This window comes from Haematobia irritans, chromosome 2 (assembly GCF_050003625.1).
Source record: "Haematobia irritans isolate KBUSLIRL chromosome 2, ASM5000362v1, whole genome shotgun sequence".
In the NCBI taxonomy this organism is placed as follows: Eukaryota; Metazoa; Arthropoda; class Insecta; order Diptera; family Muscidae; genus Haematobia; species Haematobia irritans.
Window position 1 is genome coordinate 47074187 of NC_134398.1, and position 25960 is coordinate 47100146.

The 25960-nt window shown below is 28.3% G+C and overlaps 1 protein-coding gene across 1 annotated transcript in view; it reads left to right on the plus strand.

The window, feature by feature from the left end:
* The first annotated feature begins 1640 nt into the window (after positions 1-1640).
* LOC142224204 (neuronal acetylcholine receptor subunit alpha-7-like) overlaps positions 1641-25960 on the plus strand; it is a 1091332-nt gene continuing 1067012 nt past the window's right edge. The window contains exon 1 of the mRNA XM_075293985.1: positions 1641-2640. The gene's annotated coding sequence lies outside the window, so the exon portion shown is untranslated. The remainder of the gene's footprint in view (positions 2641-25960) is intronic.

The following is a 25960-nucleotide window of genomic DNA, read 5'->3' on the forward strand; positions in this document are numbered from 1 at the left end:
AATATATACCACGTATGGACTTACATACAATTTAGAAGATGGTGTTAGGAGGTTTTAAGATACCTTGACATCGGCAAGCGTTACCGCAACTTATGTAATTCGATTGTGGATGGCAGTGTTTGGATGAAGTTTCTACGCAATCCATGATGGAGGGTACATAAGCTTCGGCCTGACCGAACTTACGGCCGTATATACTTGTTTTAATTGAGATAATTAATTATATTTAATTATATATTCTTAACTGACGTTATTTTTTATTTTGTTAAGTTTTTAATTGATTAAATTTTTAGTTTCAATTAACTTTATAAATGGAAATATTTTTGGTTAATTTTTTTTCCGTATATGTTCCCTGTAAATTGTTTCTTGAATAACTAATCTTAAAAATAATTTTGTTTTTCCCACAAAATAAAAAATCCAATTGTTCCAGTGTGCATAACCGGTTCGTTGATAATCGTATGTATTTCTATTGGGTATAACTTTTAATTTAATGTATATCAAGTTTATAATAACTCTTGAGTATGTTTCTTTCAACCATTCCTACTATGTTGGAGTGTATTTGTTTGCTCTTTTTAGAAAACACTCATGCACTCAATTTTCCTCTCAGTACTCAGAGCTCATAATATCTGCAAAGGACTAACTTAATTTCTGTGAGTAACAAAATATAAGAATGAAAATAAAGTAATTCGAAAGTAATGAAAATGTAAACAAAGCATATCAACAAATCTTACACACTTGTGGGAGTTGTAAGCTTTCTTTGCAGCATGGGAAGAGACAGAGAGAGAGAGAGAGAGAGAGCCAGAGAGCATTTAAATACAAGTGAGATATAAAGTGGGAGAAAGAGAGACTATACATATGTATAAATGTGTGTGCGATGCTTGAGGCAATAAAGCTTTCTTATCTAGAGTTACCGAAACAGCTGTAACGAAAGTACAACTACGACGACACAATGGTTATGAAAACAACAACAATATAAATTTATGAGCTTTACAGCCTCTGGACGGATTGTGCGTTCTGCACAACATCAGGTTCAGGATACAGGAATTTTCAAAATTTCGCTGCTCCAGCGATGCCAACAGCAACGTTAACGTCAAGGCAAGATGGAGGGAAAACTCTAACTGTGTTTATTATTATGTGTTGTGTGAGGTATGTGTTTGTGTATGTGTATATACATATTGCTTGTTGTGTGTATAGTTATGGATCTGGTGTTGGTGGCGGGGGGAGTGGTGGGATATGAGATTGTTTTTGTTGGTGTAATTGAAATTTTGTATATGCACCTCAAGCCAGCCAGGCAGCCAACATCTTCTCAGTATGTATCTCTCCTCGACATTGGATATAGAAAAGCCAGCAGCAGCACTGGCAATGTCGTAGTCAACAAAAGCAGCATCGCCGAAGCCCCCCAAACGACAGTGACAGTGACCGTAGTAGCAGCATCGGCAGCATTCAAAGGAAACCAACTCTCCCACACAACAATCAGTGAACGTATCCTATGTAACTAACAGGCAGGCAGGCAGGCTTGCAGTCAACCATCCGACCTAACGACCGACCGAGAAATCTATCTACCAAGTAAACCAGCCATCTAGCATCCATGGTCCATGGTCGCTTGAAAATCATCACTGAGCGCATAACGTCGCAAGGGTACAACGAGTTCGGACGCATTTATTTTTGAATTTGAAAAAATCCAATCGAAAAACGGCACTAAACGGTTTTGTGTTGATTTTCACGCCAGCTATAAAGAAAAATTTGTGTGCTGTGTTGGCGAGTGTACCAGTGTGTGTGTGTGTACGCGATTGTGGGAGAGAGAGGAACCCATAGCCAAGATATTGCTAAGGCCTCACACAGGGCACAAAAGGATAAGAAAAGTGATGTGCTCATAATGATAAGATGATGGTAATGAAGATAAATTTCCCAATAATGATAATGATGATTAAAGCATGGTAAAAGTGTTCAATTGCCCAAGCACAACCAATAACCTACCCATAAAACAAAGTAATACATACACATACAAGCAACTTCTGCCAGCCAACCTAGCAGCTTGAAAATACCAAAAAAAAAAAGAAGGGAGAAAAGAAAATTGTTGAATCTCTGGTGGTTTTGCCCCGCCAAACAAAAATATAAAAGTGCTACAAAAATTATCAAAATTCTATAGAAAAAAAAGAAAATATCTTAAATCTTGAAGAAATTGGTTTTTTAAATTAAGAAAAATAATCGTGGTAAATTTTTAGCTGGAAAAATAATTTCTCACCTTCACATAAATACAGCCGAGAAATGCTGATTGGTTATTTGCTTATAAAATAAAATCTCTTCAAAGTCTGTCAGTAAAATTTGAAATGTTATTCGGGTAATTCGTGCGTGTCGGTGTGTATATTAAGTGTTAAAGCTAAACAAGAAAAAAAATTCTTTTGAGAAAATCTTTAAAATAGTGCTTTAAGGCAAAAATAGAAGAAAAAAAAATCATCAACTATAAACATCGTGGGCTCTTCGTTCTGTGAATGCAAATGTCTCGACGCTCAATGTGTTAGAAAAAAAGTTTTCCCATTCTATACACAATTCACAAAAAAACAGAGTAATTTAACTCTCTTCACATTCTCTAAGCAAAAGGCGCTAATATTGTGGCAAAAAGGAATCTCAAATGTCTACAAAGTAAGGAAAAAAAAAATAAAACACAAATCCAAAACAATATTATTTTGAAATATTTCTAAAAAAAATAAATTAAATTTAAACGACAACAAAAATATAAATCCTCCCACTTGCTGTGTATATATATACAATATTTACACCATATACACATATAGAAAAAGTCTATATATGTATATAGCCAACAATATTGGTATACCAGACAACAACATGTTGTTCATTTTCATGTTATTGCTGTTGTCATTTGTGTCACTATATTTTATCTAAAAGTAATAGATAAAAAAATTGTATACCAATGTTTGCAGAAAAATGTCGAATTAATTTTGCCTTTTGTTGAAGAAATATTCCCATGACAAAAATTACGCTATGAATTAAAATTTATTTAATTTTCCATTTTAAATTATATATGTGATTGTATTTAACAAGTGCTCCCCAAAGTAGGCAACAGTTTTTAGTTCATTATTGCTTTGTCTGTTATTGACCACCACACACGCAGCAATCACCTGTTAGAGAGAAAATAAGGAAAATATGTGTATGAGTGTATGTGTATAGTAATGAGTGTGCAGTCCAGTAAATATAGCTAATTTATTGAGAAAAAAAATAATAATAATAATAAAAATTAAAGAAAAAAAATTACATATTAAAAGGGGGAAAATTGATTATTATACACTCAAAAAAGTGATCCCTCATAGAAAGAGGATGTTGATTAACTACAGAAAAGCTTTACTAAACTACAAATGCCGATATGATAGAAATATGTAAATAGTTTCCAATTAAAAAAATACTAGACATAATGCATTCCTTTCTCTAGAAAGAAAATTTCTTATTTTGAAGAAAACAAAAAAAAAAATCGAATTTTAGAGCCATACAAAATTCAGTCACATGCTTGGTAAAATTTACCAATTCTAGGAAATTCTTAATTATTTTGTGCCAAATACGAATTTAGTAAAATTGTATGCTTTATTTACACAAAAAAAAGTTTTCTGATTCAATAACGAAATTAATTGATCCAATTAATTTTTTAAATTGAAATGTCTTCTCAAAAAATTAACTGAAAGTCAATTAATGCATTCCTTTCTCTAGAAAGAAAATTTCTTATTTTGAAGAAAAAAACAAGGGAATTTCGAATTTTAGAGCCATAAAAAATTCAGTCACATGCTTGGTAAAATTTACCAATTCTAGGAAATTCTTAATTATTTTGTGCCAAATACGAATTTAGTAAAATTGTATGCTTTATTTACACAAAAAAAAATTTTTTCCTGATTCAATAACGAAATTAATTGATCCAATTAATTTTTTAAATTGAAATGTCTTCAATCACAGAAATGATAGTATCAATTAAAAAATTAACTGAAAGTCAATTAATGCATTCCTTTCTCTAGAAAGAAAATTTCTTATTTTGAAGAAAAAAACAAGGGAATTTCGAATTTTAGAGCCATAAAAAATTCAGTCACATGCTTGGTAAAATTTACCAATTCTAGGAAATTCTTAATTACTTTGTGCGAAATACGAATTTAGTAAAATTGTATGCTTTATTTACACAAAAATTTTTTTTTCCTGATTCAATAACGAAATTAATTGATCCAATTAATTTTTTAAATTGAAATGTCTACAATCACAGAAATGATAGTATCAATTAAAAAAATTATTGAAAGCCTAATAAAAAAAAATTGATGCTATTAATTGTTGTGATTGATTTTTATTTCAATTAAAAACTTTGTTGAATCAATTAAATTTTTAATTGAATATTTTTTAAAACTTCATTAAGACTTTAATTGGAAAAATTTTAGTCATATTTTTTTCTTTGTATGCTAAAGTAAATCTAAAGTTTTACGCTAAAGTAAATCAAAATTATTAAAGTGAAGTGTAATTTTAACGAAATCGCAATAATATTTATTAACAAAATATTTATGAAATAATATTTATTAAATAAATTGGCTTCAACGCTCCATTTTGTAAGGCTTTTGTTCAAAAAATGGAATTGGTTTTGATGGCATATTCATTATAGCAAAAATTTAATTGGGAGTTTTGCTCCAAAAATATTTCTGTACTCCAGAAATTTTGAAATGTTAGATTTTTAATAAAAATAGCTTTAAAGATTTAGTTCTTATACACTCAAAAAAAAGTGAACCCTATATTTCACTAAAGCCGATTTAACTCTCTCTGTTAGTTCATGGAATTATTGATTTTTAAGAAAGATTCCATGACTTTATTATTTTTTTGCGTACATTAGTTAAATTAACCAAAAACAGAGGAAACAAGTATATACGACCGTAAGTTCGGTCAGGCCGAATCTTACGTACCCTCGACCATGGATTGCGTAGAATCTTCTACTACAGACTGTCATCCACAATCGAATTAATTGGGTTGCGGCAACACTTGCCGATGGCAAGGTAAAAAAACTTCGTACCACCGTCACTAAAGCCGATTTAACTCTCTCTGTTAGTTCATGGAATTATTGCTTTTTAAGAAAGATTCCATGACTTTATTATTTTTTTGCATACATTAGTTAAATTAACTAAAACAGAGGAAAAAATTATACACAAATAAAGCATAAAGATTAACTAAATTCGTGTCTCCCACAAAATAGTTCAGAATTTCTTAAAATTTGTAAATTTTACCAATAATGCGTCTATCTTGAACTTCGTATGTCACATAAAGACATTCTTGCAATTTTGAACTCCAATTTTTTCCTTCAAACAACAACATTTTCTTTAGCAAGTGAAAAAAGTTAATTACGTCTAATAAACTTTCTTGAATTTGTCGAAAAATATTTACTTATTTTTTTTTTATGTCGGCGTGATGTCAACGTTTGTAATACTGTTTAGTTAAATTTTTCTAAAAATAATCGAAATTTTCTAAAATTAACCAAAATTTCTCTTCCTGGTGGGTTCACTGTTTTTTTCAGTGTAGAATTTTCAATAAAATTTATTTGCAATAAAATTTAAAAGAAAAAATGTTGCTAGAAGACCTCTCTCTCTTTAAATTTAAAAATGTTAGATTTTTAATAAAGAAATGTATTAGAATTTTTTTATATATTATCCCAGCGCAAAAAAATTTGGCAGTTCTTCTCAAGGCACAACCTTAAAAGAACACATTTTAGGAGAAGTCTTTAAGCAAAATTATTTTTTTAATTTTTAGCGCAAACATTTTTATTGAAAATTCTGTAAGAACTAAAACTTCAAAGATATTTCTTTTTATTATACCCTCCACCATAGGATGGGGGTATATTAACTTTGTCATTCCGTTTATAACACATCGAAATATTGCTCTAAGACCCCATAAAGTATATATATTCTGGGTCGTGGTGAAATTCTGAGTCGATCTGAGCACTTCCGTCCGTTCGTCCGTCCGTCTGTTGAAATCACGCTAACTTCCGAACGAAACAAGCTATCAACTTGAAACTTGGCACAAGTAGTTGTTATTGATGTAGATCGGATGGTATTGTAAATGGGCCATATCGGTCCACTTTTACGTATAGCCCCCATATAAACGGACCACCAAATTTGGCTTGCGATTCCTCTAAGAGAAGTAAATTTCATCCGATCCGGCTGAAATTTGGTAGATGGTGATAGTATATGGTCTCTAACAACCATGCAAAAATTGGTCCATATCGGTCCATAATTAAATATAGCCCCCATATAAACCGATCCCCCGATGTGGCTTGCGGAGCCTCTAAGAGAACCAAATTTCATCCGATCCGTCTGAAATTTGGTACATGGTGTTGGTATATGTTCTCTAATGACCACGCAAAAATTGGTCCATATCGGTCCATAATTATATATAGCCCCCATATAAACCGATCCCCAGATTTGTCCTCCGGAGCCTCTTGGAGGAGCAAAATTCATCCGATCCGGTTGAAATTTGGAACGTGGTGTTAGTATATGGTCACTAACAAACATGCAAGAATTGGTTCACAACGGTCTATAATCATATATAGCCCCCACATAAACCGATCCCTAGATTTGGTTTGAGGATCCTCTAAGAGCAGCAAATTTCATCCGATCCGGCTGAAATTGGGTACATGGTATTAGTATATGTTCTCTAAGAACCATACAAAAATTGGTCCATATCGGCCCATAGTTATATATAGCCCCCATATAAACCGATCCCCAGATTTGTCCGCCGGAGCCTCTTGGAGGTGCAAAATTCATCCGATCCGGGGGAAATTTGGTATGTGGTATATGGTCTCTAATAATCATGCCAAAATTGGTCCAAATAGGTCTATAGTTATATATAGCCGATCCCCAATCACATAAAAATTGGTCCATATCGGTTCATAATGATGGTTGCACCTCGAGCCAAAAATAATCTACCAAAATAGAAAATTTTGTTAAAATTTTATTTTTATGGAAAATTTTGGCAAAATTTTATTTCTATAGAAATTTTTGTCAAATTTTATTTCTATAGAAAATTTTGGCAAAATTTTATTTCTATAGAAAATGTTGTCAAAATTTTAATTCTATAGAGAATGTTGTCAAAATTTGAATTCTATTGAAAATTTTGTCAAAATGTTATTTCTATAGAAAATTTTGTCAAAATTTCATTTCTATAGAAAATGTTGACAAATATTTTATTTCTATATAAAATTTTGGCAAATATTTTATTTCTAGAGAAAATGTTGTTAAAATTTTATTTCTATAGATAATTTTGTCCAAATTTTACTTCTATAGAAAATGTTGTCAAAATTTTATTTCTATAGAAACTTTTATCAAAATTTTATATCTATAGAAAATTTTGTCAAAATTTTGTCAAACTTAATTATTTACGTATTTAATCGGCCTTTTTTAGTTTAATATGTTTCACATAACATGTGAACTACCTTGCAATTTAGAAGACGGTGTTAGGAAGTTTTAAGATACCTTGCCATCGGAAAGTGATTCCGCAACCCAAGTAATTCGATTGTGGATTTTAATTTATTTGTGGTTTTTAATTTATTTGTATACATGCCGGCTTATTCTAAAGTTATTTTCCAAAAATATGTTTTTTGGAAAATTATGTTTTTATGATTTATAAAAACATGTTGCAAATTTTCTTTTTCATAGAATCGAATGACATACATATTTCAATTATGTTTTTCAATCATTTTCTTAACTGGCTTTATTATTTAGAAGCTATTTATGTATTTAAAATGTAGGTCTTAATTATCAAAGAACCTACGTAGTTGTCCAATAACGATGTTCATGGAATGACAATTTTGTTGGAGCGCAACATAACTTTTGTCAAATAAATTCAAATTTTCAATTTTACTTGATTCTCCACTTGTCCTGTTCAATTTTCTATTTTTAACATTTCAACAAAAATGATATATTCTTTCCATATTCCCATTCCTATTTAGCAAATGTTTCCCTAAGTGTATGCAATATATTTGAAAATGTTTTTTTTTCGCCTACACGTATGCTGCACATTTTAATTATTCAAGTAAGACATAATTAAGATTTATTGTGTTTTGGAAATTGAAAATTAAATTTTCAAAGAATTTGTTTTTTTTTAATAAAGAGAAATATTTTGAATAAATGTACAAATCCCAAACAAATATGAAACTCTAAAAAATATTTTCTAAAAAAAAAACAAAATGTTAGTCATTCTATTCCACTTGGTTTTTTGCGTTACATTCATAAATAACCTTGTGAATTGTCTTTAAGTTCTTTGAACGTTTTGCTTTTTTACTTTCCAAATAGCACAAAAAAAAAATACCCCAAAACAAATAACACAAAAATACGATATATAATTTTTGTCACATCCATTTACCTTGGAATCCTTATTGTGGCCATATATCTGATGTGCCTTTGCCAACATTTCGCAATGGATTATAATAATTTATGTTTCATTTGTTTTGAAACAAAGCACCTGTACAAACATACGATATTAATGAGATTATGTGGTTTAAGGCATCTAGACAAAAAGTCTACAAATTTGAGACGGACCATAAATGTTACGCTATTATTGTGTTTTTGTAATTAATTGTATGGGTATATGAATATTGAAGTTTGATTGTAATGACCATATAATAGATATGGCAGAAGAGTTTATGGACCATGATATTTGTATTAGATTTGTTATCAAATGTTTGGTTAACATCATATGATTTTTTCAATGACTTGGAAAATTCCTGTGTAATTCTATTTGGTCAGATAGTGAATCGTGGCAGTAAATTCATATGGGAAAATTTAATATGTAATATTGAAGATTCCTTAAGAAAATTGCAGATAATTTCAAGAGAATATTGTTTTATATTCAGCCTAAAAGTATGCTATATTGAATTATAGCTTCTCCATGTAGTAGAAGTGCTATTTACGCTTTCTAGAGAAAACTTGGAATGTAAATACTTAATACCAATGTCCAAGAAAGTAGAATTGCCATTTTCGAATTTCGAAAATTTGAAAGTTGTGCTGGATTGTGCTAGGTTTGTGCCGATTTGTGCTGCAATTTGTTTTTTTAAATTTTATCAAATAGCCGAGATATTTCGAAAAAACTCTTTTCAACAAAATTTTTGCCAGAATCGCCATTTTCGAAATTCGACATTTTGACAGTTGTGCTGAGTTGTGCTAGCCGAGTACATTATTGTGCCGTTTAAATAAAAATTCTATCTCTTATAGTTTTCGAGAAATTCTAAAATTTCGAAAAATTTCCAGAATCGCCATTTTCGAATTTCGAAATTTTTAATATTGTATTAAACCGTTATCGACTTGTGCTAAGTTGTGCCGTTGAGATCACCTTTCTATCTCAAGCCGTTTCCGAGAAACAGCCAAATTAAATTTTTAAAAAAGTTCAAAAATATGTGTTTGAAAAACGCCAAAATTTAAATTTTCGAATTTCAAAAAACTGAATGTTGTGCCAATTTGTGCTAGTTCAGTACTCATTTGTGCCGTTCGAATCAACTTTCTATCTCAAACCGTTTTGGAGATATTCGCAAAAACTTTTTTTTAAAAAATGCCAATTTATGATTGAAAATAGTCAAAATTTAAAATTTTCGAATTTCAAAAAACTGAACGTTGTGCCAATTTGTGCTAGGTTAGTACTCATTTGTGCCGTTTGAATCAACTTTCTATCTCAAACCGTTTTGGAGATATTCGCAAAAACTTTTTTTAAAAAATGCTAATTTATGATTGAAAATAGTCAAAATTTAAAATTTTCGAATTTCAAAAAACTGAACGTTGTGCCAATTTGTGCTAGGTTAGTACTCATTTGTGCCGCTTGAATCAACTTTCTATCTCAAACCGTTTTGGAGATATTCGCAAAAACTTTTTTTAAAAAATGCCAATTTATGATTGAAAATAGTCAAAATTTAAAATTTTCGAATTTCAAAAAACTGAACGTTGTGCCAATTTGTGCTAGGTTAGTACTCATTTGTGCCGTTTGAATCAACTTTCTATCTCAAACCGTTTTGGAGATATTCGCTAAAACTTTTTTTAAAAAATGCCAATTTATGATTGAAAATAGTCAAAATTTAAAATTTTCGAATTTCAAAAAACTGAACGTTGTGCCAATTTGTGCTAGGTTAGTACTCATTTGTGCCGTTTGAATCAACTTTCTATCTCAAACCGTTTTGGAGATATTCGCAAAAACTTTTTTTAAAAAATGCCAATTTATGATTGAAAATAGTCAAAATTTAAAATTTTCGAATTTCAAAAAACTGAACGTTGTGCCAATTTGTGCTAGGTTAGTACTCATTTGTGCCGTTTGAATCAACTTTCTATCTCAAACCGTTTTGGAGATATTCGCAAAAACTTTTTTTAAAAAATGCCAATTTATGATTGAAAATAGTCAAAATTTAAAATTTTCGAATTTCAAAAAACTGAACGTTGTGCCAATTTGTGCTAGGTTAGTACTCATTTGTGCCGTTTGAATCAACTTTCTATCTCAAACCGTTTTGGAGATATTCGCAAAAACTTTTTTTAAAAAAACTTTTTTTAAAAAAAGTTTTTGCGAATATCTCCAAAACGGTTTGAGATAGAAAGTTGATTCAAACGGCACAAATGAGTACTAACCTAGCACAAATTGGCACAACGTTCAGTTTTTTGAAATTCGAAAATTTTAAATTTTGACTATTTTCAATCATAAATTAGCATTTTTTAAAAAAAGTTTTTGCGAATATCTCCAAAACGGTTTGAGATAGAAAGTTGATTCAAACGGCACAAATGAGTACTAACCTAGCACAAATTGGCACAACGTTCAGTTTTTTGAAATTCGAAAATTTTAAATTTTGACTATTTTCAATCATAAATTGGCATTTTTTAAAAAAAGTTTTTGCGAATATCTCCAAAACGGTTTGAGATAGAAAGTTGATTCAAACGGCACAAATGAGTACTAACCTAGCACAAATTGGCACAACGTTCAGTTTTTTGAAATTCGAAAATTTTAAATTTTGACTATTTTCAATCATAAATTAGCATTTTTTAAAAAAAGTTTTTGCGAATATCTCCAAAACGGTTTGAGATAGAAAGTTGATTCAAACGGCACAAATGAGTACTAACCTAGCACAAATTGGCACAACGTTCAGTTTTTTGAAATTCGAAAATTTTAAATTTTGACTATTTTCAATCATAAATTGGCATTTTTTAAAAAAAAGTTTTTGCGAATATCTCCAAAACGGTTTGAGATAGAAAGTTGATTCGAACGGCACAAATGAGTACTGAACTAGCACAAATTGGCACAACATTCAGTTTTTTGAAATTCGAAAATTTAAATTTTGGCGTTTTTCAAACACATATTTTTGAACTTTTTTAAAAATTTAATTTGGCTGTGTCTCGGAAACGGCTTGAGATAGAAAGGTGATCTCAACGGCACAACTTAGCACAAGTCGATAACGGTTTAATACAATATTAAAAATTTCGAAATTCGAAAATGGCGATTCTGAAAATTTTCCGAAATTTTAGAATTTCTCGAAAACTATAAGAGATAGAATTTTTATTTAAACGGCACAATAATGTACTCGGCTAGCACAACTCAGCACAACTGTCAAAATGTCGAATTTCGAAAATGGCGATTCTGGCAAAAATTTTGTTGAAAAAAGTTTTTTCGAAATATCTCGGCTATTTGATAAAATTTAAAAAAACAAATTGCAGCACAAATCGGCACAAAACTAGCACAATCCAGCACAACTTTCAAATTTTCGAAATTCGAAAATGGCAATTCTACTTTCTTGGACATTTAATACCATGCAATAAACTGGTTTTAAAATTAAATATATTGTGGGAGTAAATCGTACACAGAAAAAATTTTTGTCTACTCTATATTTCCGCATGGACTAACTTACAATTTAGAAGTTGATGTTAAGAAGTTTTAAGATGCCTTGCCATCGGCCGCAACCCAAATATGTAATTCAATTTTGGATGCCCGTCTTTAGTAGAAGTTATAACGCAATTCATGGTTGAGGGTAAGATAAGATTCGGCCTGGCCGAATTTACGGTCGTATATACTTTTATTAAATATTAATTGGGATTATTAATATTTTTATTGAATCACTTTTTTAATTGCATTTATTGTTTATTAAAACAAAGTTTTAAAAAGTAAATTATATGAAATAATTTTTAATTTATTCTGTTTTCAACATTAATTAATTTTTTAATTGAAAATATTTTGGTGATATTTGTTTCCGTGTATATTTCATATATATTTTATTCTGCTACGCATGGTGAGCGCCTTATTTATAACGTATAGAAAGTTTTAGTTTTTAGTTCATATTTCTAAAATATGGTCATATGCAAATTTTTCATAAGGCAAATCAATCTCACTAATTTATGAGATTTTGTTAAAAGTATGTAATACTTCAGAAAACATATTTCGCCTCTAGGTATGCTTTAAATTTTTGAGTGAAAATACCTAATGCCATGCGATGAACTGATTTCGAAATTAAAATTTTTCTTCGAATAAGCCATATTTTTCAAAACTTTAGGGTATATATGGGTTCTATGTAGGTTAGGTTATGTGGCAGCCCGATGTATCAGGCTAACTTAGACTATTCAGTCCATTGTGATACCACATTGGTGAACTTCTCTCTTATCACTGAGTGCTGCCCGATTCTATGTTAAGCTCAATGACATTCCAGTGAAACCACTTAGAGAAGCTTTTAAACCTTCAGAAATGTCACCAGCATTACTGAGGTGGGATAATCCACCGCTGAAAAACTTTTTGGTGTTCGGTCGTAGCAGGAATCGAACCCCCGACCTTGTGTATGCAAGGCGGGCATGCTAACCATTGCACCACGATGGCTCACATGGGCTCTTTGTAGAAAAAAATTATTTATGTGTCACACATTTTGCAATAAATAGAAATTTATAGTTCGTTTTCCCTTATCCCTAAATAATTCATGCTTTTGAAATGTGACTCATATTCATATTAATCGTAAGGCAAATCAATCTCATTAACTTTTGTGATACTCTTACAAGTATATAATACCTCCGACAAAAAAATTTCGCCCATATATATGCTATGAATTTTGGTTTAAACATAGCCACTTATGAAAATATCCTTGCGAATGTTGTATTATTTAAAATGAAGGTGTGTATTATCGAAAAATCCTCAAGACCGATTTGCGATTTTTGCAGCGAAACATAAGATTTTGTTTTGTCACAGAAATGCTTTAGAGGGGAAATTTTTCCTCTGCCTAAGAATATGCAATATAACTAAAACAATCATTTTACCCCATATCTAGGCAGTATTATTTAGTTTATTTATTCACAAAGGAGAACATCAATTGTTTTTCACAGAAATGCTTTAGATGGGAAATTTTTTTCTATCTCTAATATAACTAAAAAACTCACATTACCCCATATTTAGGCATTAGATTTTTGTCGATTCCCTTATTTATTCACAAAGTAAAAAACTGCGTTGTTAAATTGAAGCTGAAATTTATTTATGTTTATTTTATTATAAAATATTTCAGATTTGTTAGGTTTTTTTTGAGAATGGAATTTACCTTATGTCTCACAAAATTTATGAACAAAACGTGGGAATAAATTTTAATGTCCGTATAAATAAATTCAATGCTAATTAAAGCGGAAGAAATATTTTATACACTTTTCAAAAATAGTAAGAATGGGCTACAAAGTTTTTAATATGGTAATGATTTGTCACCAAAGATTTTTTTATACCCTCCACCATAGGATGGGGGGTGTATATTAACTTTCTCATTCCGTTTGTAACACATCGAATTATATCTCTACATGCAAAAAATAATTCTTTCCTCCCAAACGAAATTTTAGACAAACATAGTTCGTTTCTCATTTGCTTTTCGTTGAAACGAAGTGTATTTGGAAGAAAAGTATATACTTTTTGTAATAAACGTTTATTCTTTTCCAGGATGTAAAACCAATTTCATAAAGACTAACTAAAAAAATTTTTTTTCTGGCTAATTGCATTTTCCCTCACATCTTTCTCACCTCCACGAAGTTTTTTAGTTCTTAGCACCTTTTTCTGTAACACAAACAATGTAGAAGAAATTATACGATTTTATAAATTTTTAAAATTTTTTTACCTTTCGCCTGGACGGAGAATCGAACCGCGGACCATGCAATTTGTAAGCCAATACACTATCCACTGAGCTATGTACCTGTTATGGTCATCAATAGATAAATATCCATATAAGTTATATTTATATAGCATAGCTTGCGGCGCCCAAGAACCGAATAAACAAAGTTTATTTAACAGAAACAAACATTTAGTTTGGCACCGTGGAGCAGTGGTTGCTACGTCTAACTTGCATGCCAAGGGTCGTGGGTTCGATCCCTGCTTCGACCAAAGTTTTTTTTTTTTTACATATATTCCAGATATGTTCGGAAGATTCCGAAAAATTTTTCAACATTACATTGTAGTATATTAAATTTCGAACTGTAAAATGTGTCTTATTAAAGACCTAAAGTCAGAAAAGAATAGTGTTTGATATAAACGAAATGGACTGTGTTGTTGTTTCAAAAATAACTTTTTTTATTGAAAAAATAAAAATTTTGTAACAAACGAATTTTTTTGGTGATAAAAGTTTAAAATTTTCGAAGCAATTCAAAAAACTCTAAGAAAAGAAAAACGTTTTCGGTACACGTTTTCCAAAAGTTTTTTTTTCTTTGCGTGCATGACAAAATTGGTCCGTATCGATGTATAGTTACATAGCCCCCAGATAAACCGATCCCCAATCACAGAAAAATCACAATTTTCACTCGAGCTAAAAATAATATACCAAAATTTTATTGTAAAAAAAAAAATTTTGTCAAAATTTTATATTTCTCTAGAAAATTTTGTCAAAATTTTATTTCTATAGACAATTTTGTCAAAATTGTATTTCTATAGACAATTTTGTCAAAATTTAATTTCAACATTTTATTTCTTTAGGAAATTTTGTCAAAATATAATTTCTATAGAAAAGTTTGTCAAAACTTTATTTCTATAGACAATTTTGTCAAAATTTAATTTCTATAGACAATTTTGTCAAAATTTTATTTCTATGGAAAATTTTGTCAACATTTTATTTCTATAGAAAATTTTGTGAAAATTTTATTTCTATACACAATTCTGTCAAAATTTTATTTCTATAGAAAATTTTGTTAAAATATTATTTCTATAGAAAATTTTGTCAAAATATTATTTCTATAGAAAATTTTGTCAAAATATTATTTCTATAGACAATATTGTCAAAATTTAATTTCTATAGAATATTTTGTCAACATTTTATTTCTTTCGGAAATTTTGTCAAAATATAATTCCTATAGAAATTTTTGAGAAAATTTTATTTCTATACACAATTCTGTCAAAATTTTATTTCTATAGAAAATTTTGTTAAAATATTATTTCTATAGAAAATTTTGTCAAAATATTATTTCTATAGACATTTTTGTCAAAATTTTATTTCTATGGAAAATTTTGTCAACATTTTATTTCTTTAGGAAATTTTGTAAAAAGTAATTTCTATACCAAATTTTGTCAAAATTTCATTTCTATAGACAATTTTGTCAAAATTTTATTTCTATAGAAAATTTAAATTGCAATAGAAGTTAAAAAAGGTTTTAAAATTTTCTTAGGGAAATGAGATTCTTTTCAAACTAACGAGTGTCCTTGTATATATTTTTTTAAAATCAAAAGTAAAGTCTAGAGTCGTGCGGGGCCGACTATATTATACCCTTCTTCTAAAGTCACAACTGTAAAAGAACTTACAAAAATGTTCTCCCAAAGAAGTTCTTTATTTTTGATGCACAGGAAGTTCTTTTAATTCAAAGTTTTATAACTCGGGTTTTTTTCATATTTTTAATGGAAAATTTTAAATTTTTTGTTTCAAATGGGTTAAAAATAAATTAAGAATTAATAAAATGCTAAAAATTATTTAAATGTTTCTATAAAAAATTCCAAATCCATTGCGAAACAAGCGTAAGAATGCATTAAAACTAATAAAAAAAAAATTAAAAAATTATTTTTTTTTTTGCCAAAATATCACCAAATTTCTTAATTCACATCCAAAACACTGAATTCGATGCAAATCCAGTGCAACGGCTGGTAAAATGATGGACATCCGTCCTATGACAAGCCCATTTTAAATTCATCGCTTCTGCGCCAATTTTGCACCACTTCCGGATCCAAAAAGAACATTTTCACTACTTTTTTGGCGACGCTTTTTTTGCTGGGATATTTATACCAAACTTTTTGATACAAACTTAACGTCCTTCAAATATGTTGGGAGCTATATAAAAATTTAAATTCCCATACACAAATATTTAAATATGAACCGATTTTGACAACATTTTTTAGACTTTTACAAAATCTCTAGACTCAAGATTTAAATCGGTTAATGATATGGAAAAAGCACAATATTAGTAAAAAATGGAAATATTTAAATCTAAATATTTAAAGATTTAAATATTTGGTAAACCTGCACATATGATTTATTGGTCGACACATACGAATTAGAGTATAAGTAAATGTTAATCATTTTTACGAGTTGCGATTTAGCAGTGTCGATTTTACAAGGAAACTCTAGGTATTTTGGCCATATTTGACCAAATCGGAAGAACATATATATTGGGACTTTGTTTAAATCTGAGCCGATTTTGACTATATTTGGTACACATTGCTAAAATTTTAATTGGTTTAAAATTTTTCCAAAGTCGAAAAGTCAATTTGTCCATATTTTTAAAACTTTGAAACACGAATAGTTGGCTTTTTCAATAGTAGAAATATTGAAAAGTCGACCTTTGGCAAATTTTCAAAAACTTTCATCGTCTACTTTACTCATTTCCGATTACATTCCCTATTTTGCACATATCATATATAAACAAATTGTAACCATGGAAATGGGTTCATTCAAAATTTACGTACCAAACATATATGGTGGTAATTAGTTGAATATATAGGCCATTTTCCCAGATATACTGGTTTCTCATCTACCCATATAATTAATTTCTTAACCGCACCTAAAAGTATGCATTAATTTTTGGCAACGCTATCATCGATCACATGAATACTTTCATACAAACAAAAAAAAAACTTTTCTATTCGCATGTTGAAATCCATGCATGTGGAAATGTACATTTCACTAAAGTTCTTAATGAAATTTATAAAAGCAAATTGTAAAGTATTATATGGCGGTAGCGTGGTAAACCACTTTTCGACATGACATATCAATGAATAAATTTTTGTTATACAATTATGTATGAGGGTTTCTAAACATTCAAAATACTGAATAACTATATTATAATAATTAACAGATTTACGCACTGTATATGTTGGGAAAACAAGTCTTTTTGGCATTGTGTAGTGGGTGGGAGGGAATATTTGGAAAAACTAAATTATTTAACCAATGCAATATTATTGCACAATAGTTTTGGAATTTCATCGAAACGATAGGCAATGGTTTTTGAGGAATTTGTAGAATAATTTTTGAGGCATTAAAATATCAAAACTATTGACATATTATATTGTCATTGTAAAATATAGACTAATTTGCTTTAATTTATACCATTTAGAATATGTATACATTTTCGGAGTTTTAGTGAGAATTTTGGTATATTTAAATCTAGGCTTTACAATATTAAAATAACACATCTCATTTATCGATATATTATCGAAGCTAGTCACATATAAATAAATCTCAGCTTAAAAATCCAAATTGGATTTTTCATAAGTTTTTTCATAAGTTCATAATTGTTTTCATAAAAAAAAAAAACAGATTTATACCAAAGATTTTTCATATTGAATCACAGGATTCTGAGTTTATTTGACTATGAATTCTTTAATTCCAAAATGTTTTTTTGTTATTTGTTAAGATTTTTTGTTTACATCAAAGACATACAATTGTAAGGAAGGGACGCAAATTTCAAAGATTAATATTAGGATTTAATGAAAAAATTCAAGCGGAAAATATGTACTTCATGTTAATAAGAATTTCATCATTTTCCTTAATATTGTGTTAATTGCGTCTCCTAAAAAATATGTTGCATGATCTTTCATATTAGATCAATATACTTTTTATACCCTCCATCATAGGATGGGGGTATATTAACTTTGTCATTCCGTTTGTAACGCATCGAAATATTGCTCTAAGACCCCATAAAGTATATATATTCTGGGTCGTGGTGAAATTCTGAGTCGATCTAAGCATGTCCGTCCGTCCGTCCGTCCGTCCGTCTGTTGAAATCACGCTAACTTCCGAACGAAACAAGCTATCGACTTGAAACTTGGCACAAGTAGTTGTTATCGATGTAGGTCGGATCGTATTGAAAATGGGACATATCTTTCCACTTTTACGTATAGCCCCCATATAAAGGGACCCTCAGATTTGGCTTGTGGAGCCTCTAAAAGAAGCATATTTCATCCGATCCGGCTGAAATTTGGTATATGGTGTTGGTATGTGGTCTCTAACAACCATGCAAAAATTGGTCCACATCGTTCCATAATTATATATAGCCCCCATATAAACCGATCCCCAGATTTGGCTTGCGGAGCCTAAAAGAGAAGCAAATTTCATCCGATCCGGCTGAAATTTGGTACATGGTGTTGGTATATGGTCTCTAACAACCATGCAAAAATTGGTTCACATCGGTCCATAATTATATATAGCCCCCATATAAACCGATCCCCAGATTTGGCTTGCGGAGCCTCAAAGAGAAGCAAATTTCATCCGATCCGGCTGAAATTTGGTACATGATGTTGGTATATAGTCTCTAACAACTATTCAAAAATTGATCCACATCGGTCCATAATTATGTATAGACCCCATATAAACCGATCTCCAGATTTGGCTTGCGAAGCCTCAAAGAGGAGCAAATTGCATCCGATCCGGCTGAAATTTGGTACATGGTATTGGTATATGGTCTCTAACAACCGTGCAAAAATTGGTCCACATCGGTCCATAATTATATATAGACCCCATATAAACCGATCTCCAGATTTGGCTTGCGAAGCCTCAAAGAGGAGCACATTGCATCCGATCCGGCTGAAATTTGGTACATGGTATTGGTATATGGTCTCTAACAACCGTGCAAAAATTGGTCCACATCGGTCCATAATTATATATGGAGCCCATATAAACCGATCCCCAGATTTGGGTTGCGGAGCCTCAAAGAGAAGCAAATTTCATCCGATCCGCCTGAAATTTGGTACTGATATTGGCATATAGTCTCTAACAACCATGCAAAAATTGGTCCACATCGGTTCATAATTATATATAGCCCCCAATAAACCGAACCCCAGATTTGGCTTGCGAAGTCTCCAAGAGAAGCAAATTTCATCGAATCCGGTTGTAATTTGGAACATGGTGTTAGTATATGATCTTTAACAACCGTGCCAGAATTGGTCCATATCGGTCCATAATTATATATAGCCCCCATATAAAACGTTCTCCAGATTTGACCTCCGGAGCCCCTTGGAGGAGCAAAATTCATCCGATCCGGTTCAAATTAGGAACGTGGTGTTAGTATATGGTCGCTAACAACCATACCAAAATTGGTCCAATCACACAAAAATTGGTCTATATCGGTTCATAATCATGGTTGCCACTAGAGCCAAAAATAATCTACCAAAATTTTATTTCTATAGAAAATTTTGTCAAAATTTTATTTCTAAAGAAAATTTTGTCAAAATTTTATTTCTAGTGAAAATTTTGTTAAAATTTTATTCGGTTCATTATAAAATTTTCATCATTGTCAAAATTTTATTTCTATAGAAAATTTTGTCAAAATTGTATTTCTATAGAAAATTTTGTTCAAATTTTATTCGGTTCATAATCATGGTTGCCACTCGAGCCAAAAATAATCTACCAAGATTTTATTTCTATAGAAAAATTTGTCAAAAGTTTATTTCTATAGAAAATTTTGTTAAAATTTTATTTCTGTAGAAATTTTTGTCAACATTTTCTTTTTATAGAAAATTTTGTCAAAATTTTTATTTCTATAGAAAATTTTGTGAAAATTTTATTTCTATACAAAATTTTGTTAAAATTTTATTTCTGTAGAAAATTTTGTCAAAATTTTATGTGTCCTTTGTCAAACTGAATTATATACGTATTGGGTCGATCTTTTTTGATTTAATATATACCACGTATGGACTTACATACAATTTAGAAGATGGTGTTAAAATGGTTTTAAGATACCTTGCCATCGGCAAGCGTTACCGCAACTTAAGTTATTCGATTGTGGATGGCAGTGTTTAGAAGAAGTTTCTACGCAATCCATGATGGAGGGTACATAAGCTTCGGCCTGGCCGAACTTACGGCCGTATATACTTGTTTTCATAGTAGATCAATAATTTTTTTTTTAGCTTCTTTTGTTTCAAATAGTTTAAAAAAGAGTAAGAATTAACAAAATGGTAAAAGTTATTTAAATTTTATATTTCTATAAAAATGTTATCAAAATTTTATTTCGATAGAAAATGTTTATCAACATTTTATTTCTAAAGAAAATTTTGTCAAAATTTTATTTATGTAGAAAATTCTGTGTAAATTTTATTTTTATAGAAAATATTTCAAAATTTTATTTCTATAAAAAATTTTGTAAAAATTAAAATTTTATTTTTTAAGACGATTTTGTCAAAGTTCTACTTCTATAAAAAATTTTGTCAAAATTTTACTTCTATAGAAAATTTTGTCAAAATTTTATTTCTATAGAAAAGTTTGTCTAAATTTTATTCCTAAAGAAATTTTGTCAAAATTGAATTTCTATGTAAAATTTTATGAAAATTTTATTCCTATAAAAATTTTTGTCAAAATTTTATTCCTATAATTTTTTTTCTCAAAATGTTATTTCTATTGAAAATTTGTCAAAATTTTATTTCTGTAGAAAATTTTGCCAAAATTTTATTTTTATAGAAAAATTTGTCAAAATTTTATTCATATGAAAAATTTTGTCAAAATTTTATTCCTATTTAAAAGTTTGTCAAAATTTTATTCCATTGAAAATTTTATTTCTATAGAAAACTTTGTCTTACTTTTATTCCTATAAAAATTTGTCAAAATTTTATTTGTAGTAGTAGTAGTAGTAGTAATTCTTTATTTTATCCAAAATTGTTTACAAACTATTTGATTGAATTTAAACAATGCAATATATGTTTAGTGAGATAGAAACTAAGAATTGTATTGATATAAACCGAAGACTATGACCTATGGTCGTCAGTCCCTTTATATGTTACATTATTTCTTAGAAAAATTTTAAAGATTAAAAATTGAATTCGTACATCAATTCTTTTCTGTAATTTACACAAGTTTTTATAAAGCTTGCAAGTACTTTCCAATTTATAACGAGACCATTCAAAATTTGTATTAGCTCATTCTCATTAAGCGAAACCTTTTGGAAATATTGGTATCGAAATTCATTTAATGCTGGGCATTTGCATAAGAAATGCTGCAAATTTTCATTTTCATTTAAGTTACACATTGAACAAAGAGGATTTCCATTTTGATGAAAGCGATTTTCATTTAATTTAATCATGCTGCTTCTTGCTTTTAATATCCACATTATTTCGTCTGGAGTTAAAGTGTTATTTATATATAAAGAGCCAGCCATTGAATCAAGCTTGCTATAAAATCTGGAAGTCTCAGTGGCTTTTCCGATATGATAATTAAAATGTTTCGATTGTAAATTCTGCAAAAGCAAATCCGTTTTCCCAACCCAATGATTTTTTGAGACTATCTCAAGAGGGCCAACATCATTCTCTGTCATGAGGTTCATTATGTTTTTTGCCCAAAATAACTTTTGGCTCAAAACTTGTTTTGCCAATATATGGGGTAGTCTTTCTTCGCTGTAATCAAAAAGTACTCGGTTCAGATATCTTAAGTGTGTTTTCAACGTGTACATATGTCCATTTTCAACTCCAGTTTCGAGCATGAGTATATAAGTCGGTGTGAAGGATGGCATTTTTAATATTTTCTTTAAGAAGAATAAAGTAAGGGTGTCCACTTCTTCGAACAGTGAGAACCCCCATACTTGCGACCCATAAGATTGGATTGCTCTACAGACAGCAAGAAACAGTTTCCATTTTACCGTAAGGGACACATTTGCCTTGGAAAGATGAGTTTTCCATGTTGAATTAATGCTGTTTTTTGCTGATTGATTTCTCTTCTGAATATGCTTACCAAAAGAAAGTTTCGTTGTGAGAATCATTCCTAGGTAGCAATATTCGGATGTAATATCAATTTGTTCACCTTTATAGAACCATTTTTCGGCATTTGCATTTCGCCCACCTCTCTTGAAAATCATTATTTTCGACTTATCCAAGTTGACCTCCATATTCCAGAGTTCGCAGTATTTTTCAAGTTTATTTATCATCTGTTGTAAGACATTTATTTAATTTGCCAAGAGTACAATATCATCAGCGTAAAGTAATAGTCGAATATTTAAGTTATCCACGTATGCTCCACCGCCAATAAAATCATTTAAATCATCCAAATATAGAGCAAATAAAAGGGACGAGAGAAGACAACCTTGTTTGACCCCTGGTTTTGTAATGAAATCGTCAGAGAGTACCTTTCCAGTCCATACTGCGAATGAAGTTTTTTCATATACCCTTTCAATAAAACGTAACATCTTTGTCGAAACACCAAGATTATTTAACTTATAAATCATAGCATTGCGTGATACCCTATCAAAAGCAGATTTAAAATCGACAAAGAACGCATATGTTTTTAAGTTTTTGTGCCAGTTCAGGTGAATAATTGAGCAGAGGGAAAATATATTATCCGATCCGATTTTATTTGTATAGAAAAATTTATCAAAATGTTATTTCAATAGAAAATTTTGTCTAAATTTTATTCTTATAGAAAAGTTTTTCAAAATTTTATTCCTATAAAAAAATTTTGTCAAAATTTTATTCCTATACAAATTTTTCCCAAAATGTTATTTCTATACAAAATTTGTCAAAATTTTATTTCTGTAGAAAATTTTGCCAAAATTTTATTTTTATAGAAAATTTTGTTAAAATTTTATTCATATGAAAAATTTTGTCAAAATTTTATTCCTATATAAAAGTTTGTCAAAATTTTATTCCATTGAAAATTCCTATAAAAATTTGTCAAAATTTTATTTGTATAGAAAATTTTATCAAAATGTTATTTCTATAGAAAATTTTGTCAAAATGTTATTTGTATAGACAATTTTGTCAAAATTTTATTTCTACAGATTTTTTTTTTTTTCAACATTTTATTCGTATAGACAAGTTTGTCAAAATTTTATTCCTATGCAAAAATTTTGTCAACATTTTATTCCTATAGAAAATGTTGTGAAAATTTTATTTCTATTGAAACTTTTGTCCAAATTTTATTTCTATAGAAGATTTTGTCAAAATTTTATTTCTGTAGGAAATTTTTTCAAAATTTTATTTTATTCCTATAGAAAATTTTGTCAAAATTGTATTCCTATAAAAAATGTTCTCAAAATTTTATTTCTATAAAAAATTTTGTCAACATTTTATTTCCTTTGGAAATTTTATTTCTATAGAAAATTTTGTCAACATTTTATTTCCATTGAAAAGTTTATTTCTATAGAAAATTTTGTCTTACTTTTATTTCTATACAAGTTTGTCAAAATTTTATTTGTATATAAAATTTTATAAAAATGCTATATCTACAGATTTTTTTTTCAACATTTTATTCGTATATACAAGTTTGTCAAAATTTTATTCCTATGCAAAAATAGTGTCAAAATTGTTTTTCTACAGAAAATTGTGTCAAATTTTATTTCTATAGACAATTTTGTCAAAATTTGATTTCTATAGAAAATTTTGTCAAAATTTGATTTCTATAGAAAATTTTGTCAAAATTTGATTTCTATAGAAAATTTTGTCAAAATTTGATTTCTATAGAAAATTTTGTCAAAAGTTTATTTCTATAGAAAATTTTGTCAAAATTTTTTTCCTATAGAAAATTTTGTCAAAATTTTACTTGTATAGAAAATTTTGTCAAGATTTTATTTCTATAGAAATTTTTTCAAAATTTTATTTCTATAGAAAATTTTGTCAAAATTGTATTTCTATAGGCAATTTTGTAAAAATTCTTTTTCTATAGAAAATTGTGTCAAAATTTTATTTCTATAGAAAATTTTGTCAAAATTCTTTTGCTATAGAAAATTTTGTCAAAATTTTATTTCTATAGAAAATGTTGTCAAAATTGTATTTCTATTGAAAATTTTGTAAAAATTCTTTTTCTATAGAAAATTTTGTCAAAATTGTATTTCTATAGAAAATTGTGTCAAAATTTTATTTTTATATGCAATTTTGTCAAAATTTTATTTCTTTAGAAAATTTTGTCAAAATTTTATTTCTATAGAAAATAAAATGTACTGTAGAAAATTTTGTCAAAATTTTATTTCTATAGAAAATTTTGTCAAAATTTTATTTCTATAGAAAGTTTTGTCAAAATTTGATTTCTATAGAAAATTTTGCCAAAATTTTATTTCTATAGAAAAGTTTGTCTAAATTTTATTCCTAAAGTAAATTTTGTCATTATTTTATTTCTATAGGAAACTTTGCCAAAATTTTATTTCTATAGAAAATAACATTTACTATAGAACATTTTGTCAAAATTTTATTTCTATGGACAATTTTGTCAAAATTTTATTTCTATAGAAAATTTTGTCAAAATTGTATTTCTATAGGCAATTTTGTAAAAATTCTTTTTCTATAGAAAATTGTGTCAAAATTTTATTTCTATAGAAAATTTTGTCAAAATTCTTTTGCTATAGAAAATTTTGTCAAAATTTTATTTCTATAGAAAATGTTGTCAAAATTGTATTTCTATTGAAAATTTTGTAAAAATTCTTTTTCTATAGAAAATTTTGTCAAAATTGTATTTCTATAGAAAATTGTGTCAAAATTTTATTTTTATAGGCAATTTTGTCAAAATTTTATTTCTTTAGAAAATTTTGTCAAAATTTTATTTCTATAGAAAATAAAATGTACTGTAGAAAATTTTGTCAAAATTTTATTTCTATAGAAAATTTTGTCAAAATTTTATTTCTATAGAAAGTTTTGTCAAAATTTTATTTCTATAGAAAATTTTGTCAAAATTTTATTTCTATAGAAAAGTTTGTCTAAATTTTATTCCTAAAGTAAATTTTGTCATTATTTTATTTCTATAGGAAACTTTGCCAAAATTTTATTTCTATAGAAAATAACATTTACTATAGAAAATTTTGTCAAAATTTTATTTCTATAGAAAATTTTGTCAAAAGTTTATTTCTATAGAAAATAAAATTTACTATAGAATATTTTGTCAAAATTTTATTTCTATGGAAAATTTTGTCAAAATTTTATTTCTATAGAAAATTTTGTCAAAAGTTTATTTCTATAGAAAATTTTGTCAAACTTTTAATTCTATAGAAAATTTTGTCAAAATTTTATTTCTACAGAAAATTTTATCAAAATTTCAATTCTGTAGAAAATTTTGTCTAATTTTTTTTTGTTACAGAAAATTTTGTTAAAAATTTATTTCTATAGAGAATTTTGTCAAAATTTTATTTCTATAGAAAATGTTGTCAAAATTTTATTTCTATAGACAATTATTTCTATAGAAAATAAAATTTTATATAGAAAATTTTGTCAAAATTGTATTTCTATGGAAAATTTTATCAAAATTTTATTTCTATAGAAAATAAAATTTACTATAGAATATTTTGTCAAAATTTTATTTCTATGGAAAATTTTGTCAAAATTTTATTTCTATAGAAAATTTTGTCAAAATTTTAATTCTATGGAAAATTTTGTCCAAATTTCATGTGTATAGAAAATTTTGTCTAAATTTTATTTTTAGAGAAAATTTTGTTAAAATTTTATTTCTATAAGAAATTTTGTCAAAATTGTATTTTTATAGAAAATTTTTTCAAAATTTTACACACAAATAAAATTTCATTAAAATTCA